Source organism: Pinus tabuliformis, chromosome Q, assembly GCF_031772625.1.
Source record: "Pinus tabuliformis cultivar Carrire ecotype Pingquan chromosome Q, CPIR1, whole genome shotgun sequence".
Lineage (NCBI taxonomy): Eukaryota > Viridiplantae > Streptophyta > Pinopsida > Pinales > Pinaceae > Pinus > Pinus tabuliformis.
The window spans coordinates 837,118,338-837,140,121 of NC_142296.1; the positions used below are offsets into that span (position 1 = coordinate 837,118,338).

The window sequence follows — 21,784 nt, forward strand, 5'->3', positions numbered from 1 at the left end:
ACCCAAAGGATTGATATTATAAACCCAAAGGAATAATAAACCCAAGCAATTAACACTAAAAACCCAAGGGATTATGAACCCAAGGGAATAATATTAAACCAAAGGGACTAAAATTATAAACCCAAGGTATAAAAACCTTTAGATAAATATTAAAAATACTAAAATAAATGGTTGAAAATGATCAATATTATAAACCCAATAGATTGATAATATAAACCGAAGGGATTAATACTAAAACCCAAGCGATTATGAACCCAAGGGAATAATATTAAACCCAAGGGATTAATATTATAAACCCAACGTATATAAACCCTAAGATAAATACTATAAACACTAAAATAAACATGATTGAGCATCGTCGATTTTCATATTGAGAGAATCTTTATCACAATTCCATGTTGGACAATGGTTGACCATGGTTGACGTCATAATAGACCATGGTTGACCAGGGAATAATAAACCGAAGGGATTGATATTATAAACCCAAAGGAATAATAAACTGAAGGGATTAATACTAAAACCCAAAGGGATTATGAACCCAAGGGAATAATATTAAACCCAAGGGACTAATATTATAAACCCAAGATATAAAACCTTACGATAAATATTAAAAATACTAAAATAAACATGGTTGAGCACATTTAATTTTCATATTTAGAAAATCTTTGTCACAATGCGACATTGTACCATGGTTGAACATGGTTGATTATGGTTGACCATTGTTGAATAATATTAAACCATAAGAATATGAACCCTTATATCAATAAACCCAATGGATTGATATTATAAACCCAGGGGAATAACAAACCTAAGGGATAAAAATTATAAACCCAAGGTATATAAAACCTAACATGAATATTATAAAACCTAAAATAAGCATGGTTCACCATTGTTGACCACGGTTGATTTCCATATAGAGACAATCCTTGTCACAATGCAATGTTGGACCATGGCTAACCATGGTTGACCATGATTTATTTTCATAACGAGACAATCTTTGTCAGAACACACCATTGGAACTTGGTTGATCATGTTTGATTTCCATATCCATATGGTTTGACCATGGTTGAACATTCTTGGCTATGATTGACCATGGTTTACCATGATTAATATTATAAACCTAATGATCTGTATTATAAATCCAAGGGAATAAAAAACCCAAAGGATTAATACTAAAACCCCAAGGGATTATGAACCCAAGGGAATAAGATTAAACACAAGGGACTAATACTATAAACCCAACATATATAAACCCTAAGATAAATATTATAAGCACTAAAATAAACATGATTGACCATGGTTGATTTTCATATTTAGTCAATCCTTATCACAATGCCATGTTGGATCATGGTTGACTATGGTTAATTTACATATCAAGACAATATTTGTCACAATGCGACGTTGGACCATGGTTGATCATGGTTTATTTTCATATAGAGACAATTTTTGTCACGACGCGACGTTCAAACATGTTTCACTGCAATTGACCATGGTTGACCATCTTTGATTCTATAAAACATGGTTTACAATCATCTACCACAGTTGACCATGGTTGACCATGATTTTCCATGATTGTCCATGATTTTATATGGAGACAATTTTTGTCATAATGTGCGATCCGACCATGATTGACCATGGTTGACCATGATTGATATTATAAACCCAAGATAATAGTAAACCCAAGGGATTGATATTATGAAACCAAGGGATTAATATTAAAACCGCAAGGGAATAATATTAAAACCAAGGGACTAATATTATAAACCCAACGTTGTTAAACCCTAATAAAAATATTACAAATATTAAAATAAACATGGTTTATTTTCATGGTGAGACAATCCTTGTCACAATGTGATATTCAACCATGGTTGACCATGGTTGTCTATGATTGACAATGGTTGACCATGATTGATATTATAAACCTAAGGAATAATAAATCCAAGGGTTTGATATTATAAACCCAAAGGAATAATAAACCCAAGGGATTAATACTAAAACCCTAAGGGATTATGAGCCCAAGGGAATAATATTAAACCCAAGGGACTAAAATTATAAACCCAAGGTATAAAAACCCTTAGATAAATATTAAAATTACTAAAATAAACATGGTTGAGTGATCCATGTGGATATTGGTGGCCACCCACCAAGTCCACTTGGACCCCCATCATTATTTCTTTCAACTTTTCAATTTCCTTAACTGTAGCACAGTTTATTATTTTTAGTAGTTTTTCAGGTCCTAAACTTCTGGAGCCGTTTTGAGGCCCTAAACGACATTTTTTGGGAAAACTAGGGGCAACATGCATCCATGGTCCGATGTTTCGCTTACCAAAGTTGTATTTCTCATATAGATCTTTCTAACAAGATACAGTTTGCGTCAAATGGAGATCGTATGCCAAAGTTACGACCCTGGGAAGTTGACGTACCAATTTACCCAAACGGGGCCCACAGTTTGGTGTTTCATCTTCTAGGGTTATGTTATTGGATGTTTAGGGTTTTCCATTGTTTCTCAACAATAAATAAGCCTTCTAGCCTCATTATAACATAGTTCAGAGGCATGTAGCCGCCACATCTCTTCTCAAAGATAAGCTACCATTGCCCTAGCTAGTTTATTTCCATTTATGTTTGTAAGCATATTTTAGTATTTTATAGTAATGAAATGAAGTATTATTTCTGCTGCATCTCTATATGTATGGTTATATCTATACTTTTTTGTGTTCGTGTTTAAATCCGGATCAGTGGTATTAGAGCGGTCTGCTCTTTGTCTATTTTTCTTTTCATGTCCCCAATGCGGTCGGGATATAAGGAGTTAGGGCTTGAATTGGTCGAACCTTTGCAAGACTAGCGTCGCAAATCTCAATGACCTCCCATGGTGGATGAAAAGAAAGATGAGGGACAACTTGCTCGAAGAGGCCCTCGAGTGACAAAGGAACGCGATGGTGGACAACTTTTCCCAAATCCTTCAGCGACTACCTAGAGGTGACACATCTACTTCTAGTAACTACTCTAGAAGTGCCACACCATAAGGTACAAGTTAACTTTGACATTCTCATATTTGAGGGTCAGATAGATACAAACACCGTAGATAAATGGTTAAATTTGCTAGAAGAGTATTTTTCTGGTCATGATTTTTCTAGCCGGGAAAAGATTACTTTCGCTCTTCTCAAAGCCGCCCCCCACGTCAAGGACTGGTGGGAAACCTACTGCGAGCAGAAGGATGAAATTACGGCCTCACTTTTTTCAGACGCACCCACTTGGAATTCATTCCAGACTACCATCAAGGAGCAGTACTACCCTGTCGAAAGCTATGAGGATCAATACATAAAGTGGACATCCTGCGGCAGGGAAGCGACCAAGACGTGCTAGAGTTTAACAATATTTTCCATACCCTCTGTACAAAGTTGGGTATCAAAGATTCAGAGCAGCACTTGGTACTCAAATACCACAGTTGCATGCATAGGTACACCTAGGAAGAAATAGAATTCCTGAACATCTCCTCACTCGGCAAGGCATACCGATATGCCGTCAAGATCGAGCAAAAGCTTAAACCGAAGAAGCGAGACTTTGGATCTTTGAATCCAAAGTAAGGCAAAGGTGCCACCAAACCACAGAACAAAGGAAAAAGCCAAGGCGGGGTGGCCCAAGACAACCCATCAAAGCTGCAAGAAAAGAATAGCACCGTGAAGTCGAAAAAGGACATGGGAAAGTGGTGTGAGTTCCATAAGAGCTCCACTCACAACACAAGTGAGTGTCGGGCCAAGAAGTCACTGGTGGCCGAGCCAAAGGTTTCAGAATCAGATGCATGTTCTGACTCTAAGTCAGAACCTGATAAGGGGAATGATAAAGGGAAGCAGATTATCTATGTGGAGCCTAATGCCACCGTTACCACCATGAAGATCTAGAAGGAGGAACTCGAAGATCCAGAGGAGGAGGAGCGTCTCTTCCACTCCCAAATGTGGGTAAAGGGCTCCCTGCTACAATTCATTGTCGACAGTGGGAGCCAAAAGAAATTCATTTCGGCAGGGGTCGTGAAGCGGTTTGGCTTACCGACCACAGCACATCCATAACTGTACATCATCAGGTGGCTTCACCAAGGATGGGATCTTCACGAGAGCCAACAGTGTCGCCTTCAATACAACATCAAGCCCTTCATGGATGAGGTATTGTGTGACATTTCTCCCCTTGAAGTTTGTGATGTATTATTAGGACAACCATACTTGTGGAAGCGACATGCTGTGTATGAATCAAGGCCCCGTGCTATTATTGTTACTTTGGGAAATAAGTTGTACAGGATACCGGAGGTAGCACCGCTTACCACCATCTCTTTGGTTATTGCAAAACAATGCAGTAAGCTCATTTCCAAAACTAGGAAATTTGTTTTCCTGATGATACGCCCTCAAGGAAAGAAGATGATGATGGCCACAACCTCCAGACAGGTCCTCTCCACACAACAACTACATATGGACAAGGTCATGGAGGAGTACTAGGACATCTTCACCTCCCCCGTAGGGGTTCCTCTGCACTGTCAAGTCAAGCACTCCATTGATATGACCCATGTGTGCCGCTGCCCAATGGACCAATCTATCGGTGCTCTATTATGGAGAATGATGAAATCAAGAGGAATATTCAGGAGCTGCTGCAGAAAGGTCACATCCGTCCAAGTTCATCGCCCTGTGGGAGCTCAATCGTGTTGGTATAGAAGAAGGATGGGACTTGGAGACTCTGTATTGACTGTCAGGCGCTAAACAAGATCATTGTCCATAATAGGTACCCGTTCCCATGGATTGATGACCTCTTGGATCAACTGAAGGGGGTAAAATATTTTAGCAAGATTGATTTGAAGTCAGGATATCACCAGGTACCAATAAAACCCTCCGATGTGTGGAAGATTGCCTTCAAAGCCAAGGAGGGAATTTTTGAATGGTTGGTTATGCCTTTCGTATTGACGAATGCTCCGACAGCCTTCATGAGGCTAATGGATGACATCTTGTGGCCATTCACTAACTCATTTGTAGTGGTATACTTGGATGACATCCTGATCTTCAGCCAGAGTTGGGAAGCTCACCTCCACCACATCCGACAGGTTCTCCAAGCACTGTGGCAACACAAGTTACGTGTCAATTTGGAGAAATTCACTTTTGGCATGACCTAGGTTTAGTATCTGGGATACATTATTGATGAACAAGGGGTGCATGTGGATCCATCCAAGATCCAAGTCATTCGGGATTGGCCATCTCTAACCACTCTGACAGAGCTCCGCCGCTTTCTAGGTCTTGCCAACTTCTACCACAGGTTCATGTTGGGATTTTCTCATATCACTTGGCCCTTGATTCAAGTTCCCAAGGGAGGAGCGAAAGAAAAATTATTTTGGTCTGAATCTCAACAGAAGGCATTCACAGGGTTGAAAGATCACCTCTTCTTGGCACCAGTGCTCGCATTACCAGACTTGCAACAACCATTTGAGGTCGAGACAAATGCCTCTGACTATGCTATTGGGGCAGTCCTTACTCAACATGGGCATCCAGTGGCATATCATAGTGAGACACTTTCAGACACAGTCATGAAGTATCCCACTTATGAAAAAGAGATGTATTCCATTGTATAGGCCGGCTGACAATGGAAGAATTACATTTTGGGGAAGGAAATGATCATCCACACGGACCACTGACCCTGCAGTTCATATAGATCCAAGGGAAATTGCAGAATGATCGCCATCATAACTGGTCCACATACTTGCAACAGTTCCATTTGAATATCAAGTATAAGAAGGGCAACGCCAATAATGTTGCAGATTTCCTTAGTCAACCACCGATCATGGCGTTAACCACCGTGCTCAAATTTTGTGGGCACGAGACTTTTGATTGGCCACTTCTCTATAAAAGCGACCCAGAATTCTGCCACATATACCAAACACTCTTGGAGGGTCAACATGTTCCAGATTTTCACCTCTAAGATGCCCTGTTATGCCACCTGGGTCACCTTTGTGTTCCTTCAAGTGAGCGTGCCAAGATGATTTAGGAAGCACACTACAATCGAGATGCTGGTAATTTTGGAGTCAAGAAGATGGTGGCAGTACTGCAGAAGTATTTCTATTGGCCGAATCTTCAACAGGATGTTGGGAAGTACATCAGATCATGTACTCCCTACGCCATTACCAAATTGACCATCAAGAAGCAAGGCCTCTATACCTTGTTGCCTACCCCTAGTCGACCTTGGGAATCCATCTCCATGGACTACATGTTGGGCCTTCCTTCCACTAAGCATGGAAATGACTATGTTTTTGTGGTTGTCGACGAGTTTTGAAGATGGCCATTATGGCGGCTTGCAAGAAGAATATCACATCAGAAGCCACTGCTAAACTCTTCTTTGAATGAGTGTGGGTACACTTTGGGATGCCATAGTCTAACATATCAGATCAGGACAACAGGTTCCTTAGTACATTTTGGTCTAGTCTTTGGTTGATGCTGGACACCAATCTCACTAAGTCCACAACCTTCCATCCTCAAACTGATGACCAGATAGAGGTTGTCAACAAGATGATTGTACACATTCTGCGCATGTACAACTCAAAGCATCCAAACACATGTGACGAGAGCCTCCCCTATGTTCAACACAACTAAAACTGGTTTCTCCACAGCTCAACTAGCCACAACCCTTTTCAGGTGGGCTCGGGATTCCAGCCACTATGTCCCATTGATGTGGCCATGCCATTTGTAGCTACTCACATAGATTCGACTCATGTCCAGGTTAAAAAAGATAAGGAAAACAACTTCATTGAGCACATCCAACATATTCACCAACTAGTCCATGACATTCAGGAGAAATCAAATGCCAAGTACAAGCAGCGACATGATCAACATCGGGTGCCACACAAGTTTCATGTGGGCAAAAAAGTTTAGTTGCATTTGCAAAAGGAATGCCTTACTGGAGCCTATCAGAAACTCTGACTACTCTAGTATGGTCCTTACACCATTACCAAGGTTATGGGAGACAATGCATTTGAGCTCAGCATTCCCCCATTCCTTGGCCTGCACCCAGTGATCAATGTGGATCGCCTTCGACCATACTTTCCACCATTACTAGACACATCCAACATTGCAGAATATCTTACACCCATAGAGTTAAATCCAGATTGCATGGAAATGGCCGCAACTGATCAGATCATGGACACACAGATCAATCACACTCGCCAACATAATATCCAATTGTATCAAGTCGTCAAAGCAGGCCAACTCCTTCTGATCCAGGCGGCTCCAGAGACACACATAGGACAAAGAGGGCTTATGAAAGCTCAAAAACCAAAGTGATTAGAATGTTGTCAAACAAGGACCAAAGCGTAGATCTCGTCATCTTGATTGTAGCGGTGCAAACGGTTCATCAATTTGAGCTCGTATGAGGGAGAACGAGCCAATCAAAGTTTTGGTCAAAATTGGGCTATGGGCCAGGTTTAAGTGTCCTACAATTTGACCGATCCCAAGGCATGAAACCTAGCTCCCGAAATCGGTCGAAATTGTGGCCTCGTTAATTTCCCTAATATCCGTTATTTTCTAAATGTTGGAAAATCTCCTCAATGTTTAATAAAATAAAAAACATATATGTTGTGGTGGCGGGCCACCACCACCGCAACTCCCAAAACCACATTAACAAAATTTAAGTAAGTTTGGCCGATGGATAATGACCCCCATCGGCCCCCAAACCTTACCATACCAAAAATTAAATTTAAGTTTGGCTAAGCGGCCATCACCCCGCTGAGCCCTCCACCTACGCTACATATAAAGATTAACCAAATGTGAAGGGGGCAAGCAGGCCACCTCTAGTGGACCCAACCCACACCCCAACAAACCTCTCCACATGCGATGAGTTAAGGGAGGCCGACAGGTATCAAAACCATGCTAGCCACGTGATTGGTCCACCACCATGCGGCACCCCATGTCATATCCAATTACAATGGCCCCATTAATGCATGAACCCCAGTACCAATGTACCAAATATTAAACAATAATGCACCCAAAACTTTTGCAAATTGCTTTTTTTAAAACAATAAGGTGTTAAAAATGGGAGGGGTGGGGTTTGACCACCCGTCCCCTCCTCAACCATTTACGTCATTTACCACTATACCAAACTACTTTCTTGTTAAATTTGCTCGAGGATTTTATATAAACATTCATTTTCACCAGTGTGCAGAGGAAGATGGAGGAACCAGGAGCGGGCATGGAAAACAAGGCGAAGTCATTTTTTTATTAATTTTTATGTAGATGGAACCATGACTGAGCAAAATTTCCAGGAGGGTGAAATTTTTGCAGTGTCCAAATAAGACAAACTTTATGTCCATCTTACACCTCTCAGTGACATGAACCCGATGGTGCAGTCAATTTCCTGATCTGAGCAACCAATTTATAGGGGACTTGGAGGAGGGAATCTTTAATGAATCTAGGGGGAATCTAAAAGATTCATTAAGCCCCAGATTCTCACTTTCTCAGAATTCAAAAATTTGATAGTCAATTTTGCACTATTTGACACCACAAATCTGATGGTGTGTTCAGATTTTCCATTTGCTCATTTTATTTTTAGCCACTTTTCTAAGTGGGATGCATGTGTCAGCATTCATGTGTGAGCAGCCATTTTCATGCGATTCGATGCCGTGAGATTGATGGTTTGAACAGCTTCAGCAGTTTGACTTCCACTTCTTCAGATGGCCCCTAGATGTGAGGTATATGCAGAGTGTTCATGTACTTATTTTGCTATGCATTGTGCTACACAGATCCCTGTTTGATTTTTGATGTGGGATCTTGTTTCTTACTCATTTTCATGATTCCTACTTGATGTGATGCGGAATCATCTGTGTGATGTACTTGTTGTCATGATTCATCATGTTGTGTCTTGAGATCCCTTTGTTGTATGTTGATGGAATACTCATGTTGTCATCATGTATGTTTTCATTGAGATCCCTTTTATGCCATGTTGGCGGGATGCTCTTGATCATCATGCATGGGTTTATGTCATACTGATAGGAGTCTTTTGACTGAGAGTTCCTGTAGTGGAACATCTCTTGGAGCCACTCTTGTGTGAGGGTATTTTCCTTGTATGATAGTGACATCACATCTTATGTACATCATCATTATTGACAACACTTAATGCGGCAACCTACACCATTTTGACACCAGGGCCTGAAGATGTAGTCCCTCCTGGACGAACTCCATTATCAATGGCTTATGTTTTATGTTGCTGATGATTGACATGTTCTTCTTCTTTACAACTTACAGGTGTATTCATTTATGTTCTTTTAAAAATGAAATTTAACACATCACGAATGTAAAAGGTCTTGGAAGGGTCCTCTATCACACCGGACCTGGATCAAGTGGTATTAGAGTGGTCTTTGCATGGAAGTGAATTGCAAGCATGAACAATGGAACATGCAATGACAGAGGATGAAAAAGCAACGTATGAGACCATGCTCAAAATTTCCAAAAGGGTGGAAATAATGTATGAAACTCTACGGAAAGAAACAGAGGAAAAGGAGTGATTGCAGCTTCAGTTGCAAGCCACGGAAGAGGCCCTGGAAGAACTGAAGCATAGCAAGCAGAATCTTCAAACAAAGAACGTTGAATTGAAGATGCGTCTACATGAAGAGAAAGAGGAAAAACAAAGTTTGCGACGAGAATTGCAAGTAAAGGACGAGGCCTTGGCAAAGTTGTAGTGTGACCCATGTGAGGTAAAAAGCAATTCTCCATATTCATGTATGTGTCCTGATGATGATTTTGCTATTTTTGAAAATCATACCACATGAATTGGCTCCAAACTGTTGAAGAAAATGGGGTATGAAGGAAAAGGCTTGGGCATTAATGGCCAAGGCATTGTGAACACCATCAAAGTAGAGGAATTACCGTGTCGAACAGGACTTGGGTATGTCAGAAAGGAAGCTGGGGAATTCACCATGACAGTTAGCAAACCACCAACAACAAATGATGAGAATCCATCATTAGTTCTTTCCAAATCGACAGAGGAGGTAAAAGATGTTGATTTCCTTTCGGTTTCATCTTCACATAGTATGATTTCTGTTGGAGATGTGGAGATCCCAATTACAAGGACAAACATGAGGCTTCTTACTAGGACGAGACATGAGGAGGAAAAATAAATTAGAGTTAATAGCCAAGGTGTAACTCAACCATTGAAGGTTAAGCAGAGACCTCAATTTGTAGGCTTGAGATACAGCGAGGGAGAACGCTCGAAGGTGTCAGAATCTTCCGAGACATTGTCAAAATCATCGAGGAAAGAGAATGATGGGAACACATCCCCATCATCCCAAGGTAGTGCTCATGGTAGGGAAAGAGCTAAGGCAAGCTCTCATCACCATACTTACACCAGAGATGGTAAGGAAAGGTATAACCACTCTCGACATTCGAATGTTCATTTCGATTATAATCATGTTGTTAACGATGAATGTAAAACATGGAATCGAAAAAAATTTACCTTTTGTGGATTACATAACCATACATTTTCTAAGTGTTGGAAAATAATGAAAGCACATAAAAGGATGAGGTGTGAGAGACCCTCGCAAAAACAGGTAAAGAAACATGTTAAGTAGATCTGGAGGAAGAAAACATTTTGCAATTGTTGCGACAGAAGTGGCAGTCAAAGAGCCACTTGTTGGAGGCTCCATCCAGAGCAACGCCTTAAAGATAAAGTGTCGATGCCTGAACCAAATGAAACAGTTGTTCGACAAGCAAAACCATCACAGGGTGATGATCTGTTCACCTTGATAAGTGGAAAATGGTTTCTAGATATGTTAGCATTTCATGGTCGTACTTTTGTAAATCATTTGTTGCATTTTAAAATGTAAAAGTGATGATGTGTTTTCCATCACTTGTTCAACAACAATGATTTCTAGTCTTATTGTGTGTTGCATGATAAATTTTGAAAGTGATGTCATGTTTCCATCACTTGTCAAAACAAAACAATGGTTGGCCTTACTGTTGTAAATCATGTGTTATAGTGATGATGTGTTTTCCATCACTTGTTGAAGAAACAATGATATTTCGGCCTTGTTGTCGTAGCTAGAGTATTGTGTCCATCTTAATGTAAGCTTGACCACCGAGTATGTGTTATAAACTTGTGGAAAGTGTGCGATGCTTGGGTCATTAGTTGGTCATGAAAGTCAAACAAGTAATTTGCGAAACAATGTATACAGGTTGCCGAGGTGGTAGGTGTCAGCCCATCACTTAAGGCTTCAAAGAACAAAGGTGAAGGAGATGGAAGTGAGGCCTTTCAAGACGCTTATGATGTAGATAAGGTACAAAAAAGTTGCAGATTGTTTTTCATGCTTTTGGAGGACCAAGAGCTTCTCAGTGGGGAGGATTGATCCAGATGGCTCTAGAGACACACACAGGACAAAGAGGGCTTATGAAAGCTCAAAAATAAAAGTGATTAGAATGTTTTCGAACTAGGACCCGAGCGTAGATCTCGTCATCCTGATCGTGGCGGTGCAAATGGTTCGTCAATCTGAGCTCGTATCAGGGAGAAAGAGCCAGTCAAATTTTTGGTCAAAATTGGGTTGTGGGATAGGTTTAAGTGTCCTACAATTTGACCGACCCCGAGGCTTGAAACCTAGCTCCTGAAATTGGTCGAAGTTGTGGCCTCATTAATTTGCCCAATATCCCTTATTTTCTTAAGGTTGGAAAATCTCCTCTATGTTTAATAAAATAAAATAAAATATATGTTGTGGTGGCGGGCCACCACCCCCATCGACCCCAAAATCACATTAAAAAATTTATGTAAGTTTGGCTGATGGTCCATGATCCCCGTTGACCCCCAAACCTTACCGTACAAAAAATTAAATTTAAGTTTGGCTTGAAACCATCACCCCGCCGAGCCATCTACCCATGCCACATATAAACATTAATTAAATGTTAAGCGGGTGGGCAAGCCACCTTTGGTGGACACGACCCACATCCCAACAAATCTCTCCACATGCGATGAGTTTAGGGAGGCTGGTGGGTATCAAACCCATACTAGCCACGTCGTTGACCCACCACCATGCAGTGACCCCATGCCATATCCAATTACAATGGCCCCATTAATGCATGAACCTCGGTACCAACGTACCAATCATTAAAACAATAATGCACCCAAAAATTATGTGGATTGTTTTTTTTTTAAACAACAAGGTGTTAAAAAAGGGAGGGGCATGGTTTGACTACCTAACCCCTCCTCAACCATTTACCTCATTTACCACTATCCCAAACTACTTTCTTGTTAAATTTGCCTGGGGATTTTATATAAACATTCATTTTAAGCAGTGTGTAGAGGAAAAATGAGGAACCAGGAGCAGACATGGAAAACGAGGCGGAGTCATTTTTTTATTAATTTTTATGCAGGTGGAACCATGACTAAGCAAAATTTCCAGGAGGGTGAAATTTTTGCAGTGTCCAAATTGGACAAACTTTATGTCGATATTACACCTCTCAGCGACATGAACCTGATGGCACAGTCAATTTCCTAATCTGAGCAGCCGATTTACAGAGGACTAGGAGGAGGGAATCTTTGAGGAATCTAAGGGAATCTAAAAGATTCCTTGAGCCCTAGATTCTCACTTTCTCAGAATTTAGAAATTTGACAGTCTATTTTACACTATTCGATGCCACAAATCTGATGGTGTGTTCATATTTTCCATTTTCTCATTCTATTTTTCATCCACTTTTGTAAGTGGGGTGCAGGTGTCAGCATTCATGTGCGAGTAGCCATTTTCATGCGATTTGATGTTGTGAGATCAATGGTCTGAATAGCTTCAGCAGTTTGACATCCACTTCTTCAGATGACCCTTGGATGTGAGATATTTGTAGAGTGTTCATGTACTTCTTTTGCTATGCATTATGTTGCACATATCCCTGTTTGATGTTTGATGTGGGATCTTTTTTCTTACTTGTTTTCATGATTCTTGCTTGATGTGATGCAGAATCATCTGTGTGATGTACTTGTTGTCATGATACGTCATGTTGTGTCTTGAGATCCCTTTGTTGTATGTTGATGGGATACTCATGTTGTCATCATGTATGTTTGCATTGAGATACCTTTTATGCCATGTTGACGGGATGCTCTTGATCATCATGCATGGGTTTATGTCATACTGATAGGAGTCTTTTGATTGAGAGTTCCTGTAGAGGAACATCTCTTGGAGCCACTCTTGCGTGAGGGTATTTTCCTTTTATGGTAGCGACATCACCTCTTATGTACATAATCACTATTGTGAACACTTAATGCAACGGCCTACACCATCTTGACAATGGAGCCTGGAGCCATAGTCCCTCCTGGACGAAATCCGTTATCAACGGCTTATGTTTTTATGTTGCTCATGATTGACATCCTCCTCTTCTTTACAACTTACAGATGTATTCATTTATTTTCTTTTAAAAATGAAATTTAACACATAGCAAAAGTAAAAGGTCTTGGAAGGGTCCTTTGTCACACTCGAACCTGGATCACCTTCACTAGGGCAAGTGGCTCACCAAGGACCAAGTTCAACATAAGTTTCCTCATCTCATGGAGGAACTCAACGCAATGGGGGCCATTGATTCCTAAGGGGGGAGGAATGATCCAAGTGGATATTGATGGCCACCCACCCAGTCCACTTGGACCCCCACCATTGTTTCTTTCAGCTTTTCAGTTTCCTTAATTGTAGCACAATTTACTATTTTTAGCAGTTTTTCGGGTCCTGGACTTTCGAAGCTATGTTGAGGCCTAAACGACGTTTTTTGGGAAAAATGGGAGCAAAATGGGACCATGGACCACTATTTATCTTCCCAAATTTGTAGTTATCAGATAGATCTTTCTAACGAGATATTGTTCGTGTTAAACAGAGATCGTATGCCAAAGAAGTTGACGTACCAATCTACCCAAACGGGGCCCACAGTTTGGCATTTCATCTTCTAGGGTTAGGTTTTTGGATGTTTAGGGTTTTCCATTGTTTCTCAACAATAAATAGGCCTTCGAGCCTCATTGTAACACACTTCAGAGGCATTTAGTCACCACATCTCTTCTAAGAGATAAGCTACCATTGCCCTAGCTAGTTTATTTCCATTTCTATTTGTAAGCATATTTCAGTATTTTACAGTAATGCAATGAAGTATTATTTATGTTCTATCTCTATATGTATGGTTATATTTGTAATTTGTTGCGTTCCTATTTAAATCCGGATCATTGAGCATGGTTGATTTTCATATTGAGACAATCCTTGTGTGATGCGACGTTGGACTAGGGTTGAACATGGTTGTTTATTGTTGACCATTGTTGAATAATTTTAAACCTTAGGAATATGAACCCTTAGATCAATAAACCCAAGGGATTGATATTATAAACCTAAGGGGATAATAAACCCAAGGGATTGATATTATAAACCCAATGCATATAAACCCTAACATGACTATTATAAACCCTAAAATAACTATGGTTGACCATGGTTGATGATGGTTGATTTCCATATAGATTAATGTATAGTGATATTGACATAATCATAAATAGTTGGATTATGGATTAATATTGGCATTTAAAAGTTGATGGATTAAACCCTTAATATTGGGGTTTAATAAACCGAAGAGATTATTATTATTATAAATCGAACCCTTAAACCCTTAAATCCAAGGGATTATTAATATTATAAATACAAAGGATGAATAAACCCAAATCATTATTAATATTGTAAACCCAAGGCGTTACTATTATAGAAACAAATGATTAATAAATCTAGGAAATAAAAAAACCCAAGGAATAAATAAACCCAACAAACTAATATTAAAATCCTAAACGATTAATAAACCCTAGCAATTAATATTTTAAAGTGAAGGGATTAATAAACCCAATGGATAAATTGATAAGCCAAATGAATTATTAATATTATAAACTCAAAGAACAAATAAACCCAAGCGTTTAATATTATAAAATCAAGAGAAAAATATTATAAACCTAGGAGATAAAAAAATGCAAGGGATCAATATTAAAAATGAAAAGGACTGATATTTTAACCCTGATGGATTAATATTATAAACCCAAGTTCTTTAAACCCCAAGATAAATATTATAAATTGAAAAATAAATATCATTGACCATGCTTAACCATCATTGATTTTCCTATTGAGACAATCTTTGTTACAATGCGACGTTGGTAAGGCTCTAATAATATTATCAACCCAACATATCAAAAAACCTAGGATTAATATTATAAATCTTACAATAAAAAACCTTAAGATTGTAAAACCTAAACCCAATATTATGAACCAAAATAAACCCTAAACCAAATATTATAAAACAAAATATTAAACCCTAATTTATTCAATGTTGCAGTGCGACATTGAATAAATTGCAATGTGATGTATCATTGTGAGAACGATTGTCACACTACCCTAATATTAAACCAAATATCATAAACACTAACATTATTAAGCCCCACCTTATAAATCCTACGACTAGCATTATAATCCTTAAGTTTAATACAATAAAACCTAAAGATTTTAAGAAACTGCTACTTAATTTGTACTTAATCACGGGTTTTTATTACTATAGTTGACCAAGTCAACAATAGTTAATCATAATCAACATGTGTTAGCCTATAAATTTATTTAAAGTTAAAACATTATGAATGTGTAGATTAGTGACTAATGTGTTAATTTATAGATTAATGTATTAATATAAAGTTATTAATATATTATTATGAATTTTTTAAGAATTAAATAACATTATTAATCAATTTATTAAAGTTTATTATTAAATTTTAATATTTACCCTAATAAATATTTAATAATATTGTTATTATTATTGACCTTAAGGAGTTTAATAGTATTAACCCTAACCATCCACTATAGGTTTTTATGGTCGACCATGAATCATCATGGCTCAATATAATTAATTATGGTTCACTATAGATCACCTTTAGTAACTATGACTCACCACGAAAGTAATGTTGACTATTGTTTACTATGAAGACCATGTCAACTATAATTAATGATGTCAACAATACTCAAGCATACTTAAATGAGTTAATATATAAATTGATTTATAGTTAAGACATTATAAATTAAGATATTATAAGGAGGTCATCAACCCCACCCTAGAAGATCAAAAGTATCTCTTGGTTTTAACTAGCGCAGAGAAGAAAATTAATATAGCCAAGATTAGAATGAACTCCCATGAGCTCCATAGTGAAATGGGTCGTTGGGTGGTTCCTAAAACACCATGGATGGAAAGGATCTACCATCTCTGTGAGGATATGAACATCGAGGATGAAAATCACTTCCTCTTAGAGTGCCCTGCGTACAACCACATTAGATCTCAGTTTCATAATCTTTGTTGCAATACTAACCTTCCTAGCCTTCTTTGATGTCAAAATTATAGTGATCTCGGGAGGCTTCTATCCAAGCTTTTTGAGTAGAGGAATAAAACCTTAAATCAAACTAAATAATTTGTTTTCTTTAGGTCCGATAGACCAAAGTTTGGTCTCAGTGGACATTAACCATCATCATCATCATCATCATCATTATCAAATATGTATATTAATATATTATTAATGTATCATTAATGTTATATTAAACTCTAATTATTGCTATTTAAATATTATAATAATGTTATTCATGTAATAATAATATTATATCTCTTAATATATATATCTCTTAATATTATTTTAATGTCATAATTAAATATAAATAATATATTAAAAATGAAATAATTTATATTAATTAATTAACTCATATTAATAATGAATTAATATTAGCTTTCATATTTAATTAATAGTTAGTTTATCAATACAATACTTCTTTAATGGTTAATTAATATATATTTATTTCACATTTAGCACAAAATAATTATATATTTAAGCCGAAAGGCCTTTTCTATGCATCAACAATTATCAACACTTTTACCCTCCTCCGTTCAATCAGGTGAGACACTTTCAACCGTTGATTTGAAATGTGACTATTTTTTCCAAATATTAGTTGAGTTGCCTCAGTGCTTTTTCCCATTCTTTTATGTCACACTTGAAGATATTTTTACTGCTTTTTCCTTGCCAGTTGTTGTTGCTGTTCTTCTTCCCTGGCTTTTGGCAAGCACTGTTCTTCTTCCCTGGCTTTTGGCAAGCACTGATTAGTAACGGTCATCCTTCACTCGATTGCAAATCTAATGGCCGGTGCTATAAAATAAAAGAGCATGTGAACGTATAGCATTTGGTGTATTCGGTTCTGGTCACAGAATGGGGTCATGGGTTAGAGGCGTTCCGATCTATCTCATAGCTCTGGCAGGGCTCTGTTTAGGCATTTGCGTTGTTATGTGGGTTTCTCATCTGGAACGTACTGTCAACACAACTGGAACAAATGTTCAAATCTAGTATCGCACGACCTACCATTTTCAGCCTCAAAAGAATTGGATGAATGGTGTGTACAGTCCATATTATTCCAGATTTTTCATAACAACCCTGTATTTGACATTACTGCCGATCTACTAACTCTGTTTTGTTATGTTTGTGTTTGCCTGCATGACTATGTCGCAAACCTCCAACAGACCCAAATGGTGACCTTTTCCTTCCTCTTCAATTCATTCATTCAATAGTTCTCAGATTTAAAATTCTCTGTGATGAAATCGAACTGGGTTCGTTTTGCAGCGCCCATGTTCTACAAAGGGTTTTACCATCTCTTCTACCAGTATAATCCTCAAGGAGCGGTGTGGGGAAATATTGTTTGGGGGCATGTTGTTTCTGAGGATCTCATTAACTGGCATTCACTGGATCCTGCCATTGTTCCGAGCGAATGGTATGATATAAAGGGCTGCTGGTCCAGTTCGGCGACGTTACTGCCCGGAGACAAGCCTGTAATTCTTTATACTGGATGGGCCAATTCATCCCAACAGGTGCAAAACATGGCCATTCCTAAGAATATCTTCGATCCTCTTTTGAGGGAATGGGTGAAGATACCTCAGAATCCTATTCTGATTCCAAGCGATGGAATTAATGGGACTTTCTTTAGGGATCCCACCACTGGATGGTTAGACACGGATGACAAATGGAGGATTGTAGTTGGAAATAAGAGTAATCGCAGCGGGGTGGCTCTGTTATACGAAAGCGTGGATTTTTTCAATTGGGTGAAGGCTGAGCATCCTTTACATTCGTCGAACTTGACAGAAATGTGGGAGTGTCCTGATTTTTACCCTGTTCCTATTTCCGGGACCAAAGGGCTAAACACTTCCACAATTGGCCCCTCTCTCAAACATGTTTTGAAGGTGAGTCTGGGTGGTAACATGATTGATTATTATATAGTGGGAACTTACTTTTCTGGTCAGGATCGATACGTGCCCGATAACAACAACAATGACTATAAAAATGGCTTGAGATATGACTATGGAAAATTCTATGCCTCCAAGTCCTTTTTTGATCAATATAAGCAGCGACGAATTCTGTGGGGATGGGTGAATGAATCAGACAGTGTCTCCGATGATATTACCAAGGGCTGGTCCGGTCTTCAGGTAAAGTTAGTTTGATCACACCTATTAGTCTTATATGTTGTTTACATTTTTTATTTCTTCTACTTCTTGATGCATGTGTTTGTGTTTTGTTAAGGCCATTCCAAGAACCATCTGGCTAGACATCACTAGAACACAACTTTTGCAGTGACCAGTTTCTGAAGTAGAATCCCTTCATCGAAACAAAACTTTCAGACAAAACATTGACCTCACCAGTGGATCCGTTGTTGAAATTGCAGGCATAAATGTAGCACAGGTACTTACTACACCAATAAATTTCTTTTAATTCAGTACATTTTACCTAACAATTGTTTGCTCAGAACATCTCAATGGTTTTCTTTAATGTTTAGGCTAATTAATTGTCCCAATATTGATTTTAGGTATCGAGTTAGTAGTTCTTTTGCTAGTTTTTAAGATTCTTATAGGAGGGAAATCAGACAGGCCGTCTATGACCTTAGTTGAAGAAAAGATCTCTTTCATGACTAAACAGATTTTAAGAAATTATTTCCTTTTTTCTGTGTTTGTGGTTTCATTTTATTAACTTATTCAGTGAATTTGTCTTTGTTATCAGGCTGACGTGGAGGTCTCCTTCGATCTCCCAAGGCTCGAAATCACAGAGTTCGAAGAAGAGATGGGAGTGAATTTGACAGCTCAAAATCTGTGCAGCCGGATTGGCTCAGCTGCGAGGACTGTTGTTGGGCCATTTGGGTTGCTTGTTTTGGCTTCCAAGGACTTGAATGAACGCATTGCTGTGTTTTTTCAGATCGTTCGCTATCGAAACGAATTGAAGATATTAATGTGCAGTGACCAGAGCAGGTATAAATTCATGAACACTATAACTTATTAATCTGAACATTCCAAGAAAAAGAAAAAGAAAAGCACATTAATCTGTCAGATTGTGTTAATGCTTGCAGATCGTCTTTAGCGAGCGACCTTGATAAGACAACATATGGTACCTTCGTGAATCATGTGGGGTAATTGCACAATGATCCAGTTCAAGAAAACATGGTTTTCCACAAACCAAGTAATTCTTCTACAAAAATTCAACAATTCCAATTTAATAATCCTATCGGCCTCTCTTTGTACCTTTTGGGACAATTGCTAGTAATTAACCATTAAAGAAATATGATATTAAAAAACTAATTATTAAAAAAATCAAAGCTAATATTAATTAATTATTAATAAATCTAATTATCAATAAACATAATATTGAGTTATTATTAGTGTTGATAATAAAATTATTTAATCACCTAACCTTACTTTATTAATAAACAATTTTATTGAGGAGAGGTTTCGACGAAAATCACATCGAAATTCATTTGTCAATGTATTTCGAACAGCAAGTGTGCTGACGATGAACCACACTTGTTGGTTCGAAATGCGTGGACAAATGAATTTCGATGTGTTTTTCGCCGAAAAATATCCTTAATAAACTTGATATGGATCACAAAATTCTCAATTCATTAATAAACAAATTGTTAATACAATCTAAGATTAATTAATTATTAATATGAATTATAACTTCTATTAATATTAATATTAAGCATAAGATCTATTAATCACTAAACTTACTATTATTATTATTATTTTTGTTGACTAGCAGAATCGACAACAACGGTGGTATCGTACTCGCGTTACACTTTGTCGAATCCCACCGGCTGCCACTATAACCTCTAGGAGGAACTGCTCAGCCTACAAGAATGACCCTCAGTTCAGATGAGACTTGAACTTGTGACCTGCACAGCGGCACGAATGACTTAGCAGACCATCCACTGGCCACGAGACCGAACCCTTGCGGGCCACTAAACTTATTATTAATTATCAATATTAATGAGAAAATATTTTATATTAATTTTAGTTATTAATAAATATTGATATTAGTAAATCTAATTATTAATAAACATAATATTAATTCATTACTAATATAAATAATATAATTTTTTAATCATCTAATGGTACTCTAATGTATAAAGAATTTTTTGGAAGAAGTCACATTGAAGATTTTGGTCGACACGTTTCGAACCAACAAGTGGGGTTCATCACGAGGACACCATGTCGTAATGATGAGCCACACTTGTTAGTTCGAAACGCATCAACGAAAATCTTCAATGTGACTTCTTCCGAAAAATTCTTTATACATTATGGTATGGATCACAGAAGCTTCAATTCGAATAATGGTACTCTATCAATAAACAAATCATTAATATTAATATTAAGCATAAGATCTATTAATTACTAAACTTATCATTAATTAACAAAACCAATATTAATTAATTAATAATTGTAATTATAAAATATTTTAATATTAATATTTCTTATTAATAAATCTAATTATTAATAAACATAATATTACTTAATTATTAATATAAATAATAAAACTTTTAATCACCTAAGGGTACTAAATTAATAAACAAATTATTAATACAATCTAATATTCAATATTATACAAATGATAATGTCTATTATTAATATTAAAATTAATCTTGGTATTAACAAATTAATTATTAAAAACTATCAAAGCTAATATTAATTAATTATCAATAAATATTAATATTAATAAATTTAATTAACTTTTTTCTTTTTCTTTTGGTAGGTAATCACCCACAGGGGATTTGAACCAATGACCTATCGCACTTGCAAGGAGGAGCGTTATGACCTATGGCATTTGCAAGGAGGAGTGCCTTAACAGTGCACCCATTCACCATCAATCCAAAGCCCCATAGGCATTAATAAATTTAATTATCAACAAATATAATATTGGTTAATTATTAATATTGATAATAAAATTATTTAATCACCTAACCTTACTTTATTAATAAACAAATTTTTAGTACAATCTAAAATTAATTAATTATTTATATGAATCATAACTTCTATTAATATTAATATTAAGCATAAGATCTATTAATCACTAAACTTATTCTTAATTATCAAAGATAATATTAATTAATTATTAATATTAATTAGAAAACATTTTAATATTAATATTAGTTATTAATAAATATTGATATTAATAATTGTAATTATTAATAAACATCATATTTATTAACTATTAATATAACTAAGATAACTTTTTAATATTAATATTAGTTATTAATAAATCTAATTATTAATTAATATAATATTAATTTTTTTTTTTTTTTTAACTGTAACGGTTGTGATTTTTATTTATTGAAAAAGGATGGTGGGTCTTTGCCGAGGCGACCCCTATTACATGGCTGATTTCCTTTTTTACAGCCTTTCAGCTATTACAATTTCACTCTTTTTGGAAGAGTCTTTCCCCATTTGCAGTTAAG

General features: G+C 37.1%; 1 pseudogene; it reads left to right on the forward strand.

Annotated features, from left to right (window-relative positions):
• The first annotated feature begins 17,334 nt into the window (after positions 1–17,334).
• Positions 17,335–19,466, forward strand: LOC149222204 (beta-fructofuranosidase, insoluble isoenzyme 1-like; annotated as a pseudogene).
• Positions 19,467–21,784: the final 2,318 nt, after the last annotated feature.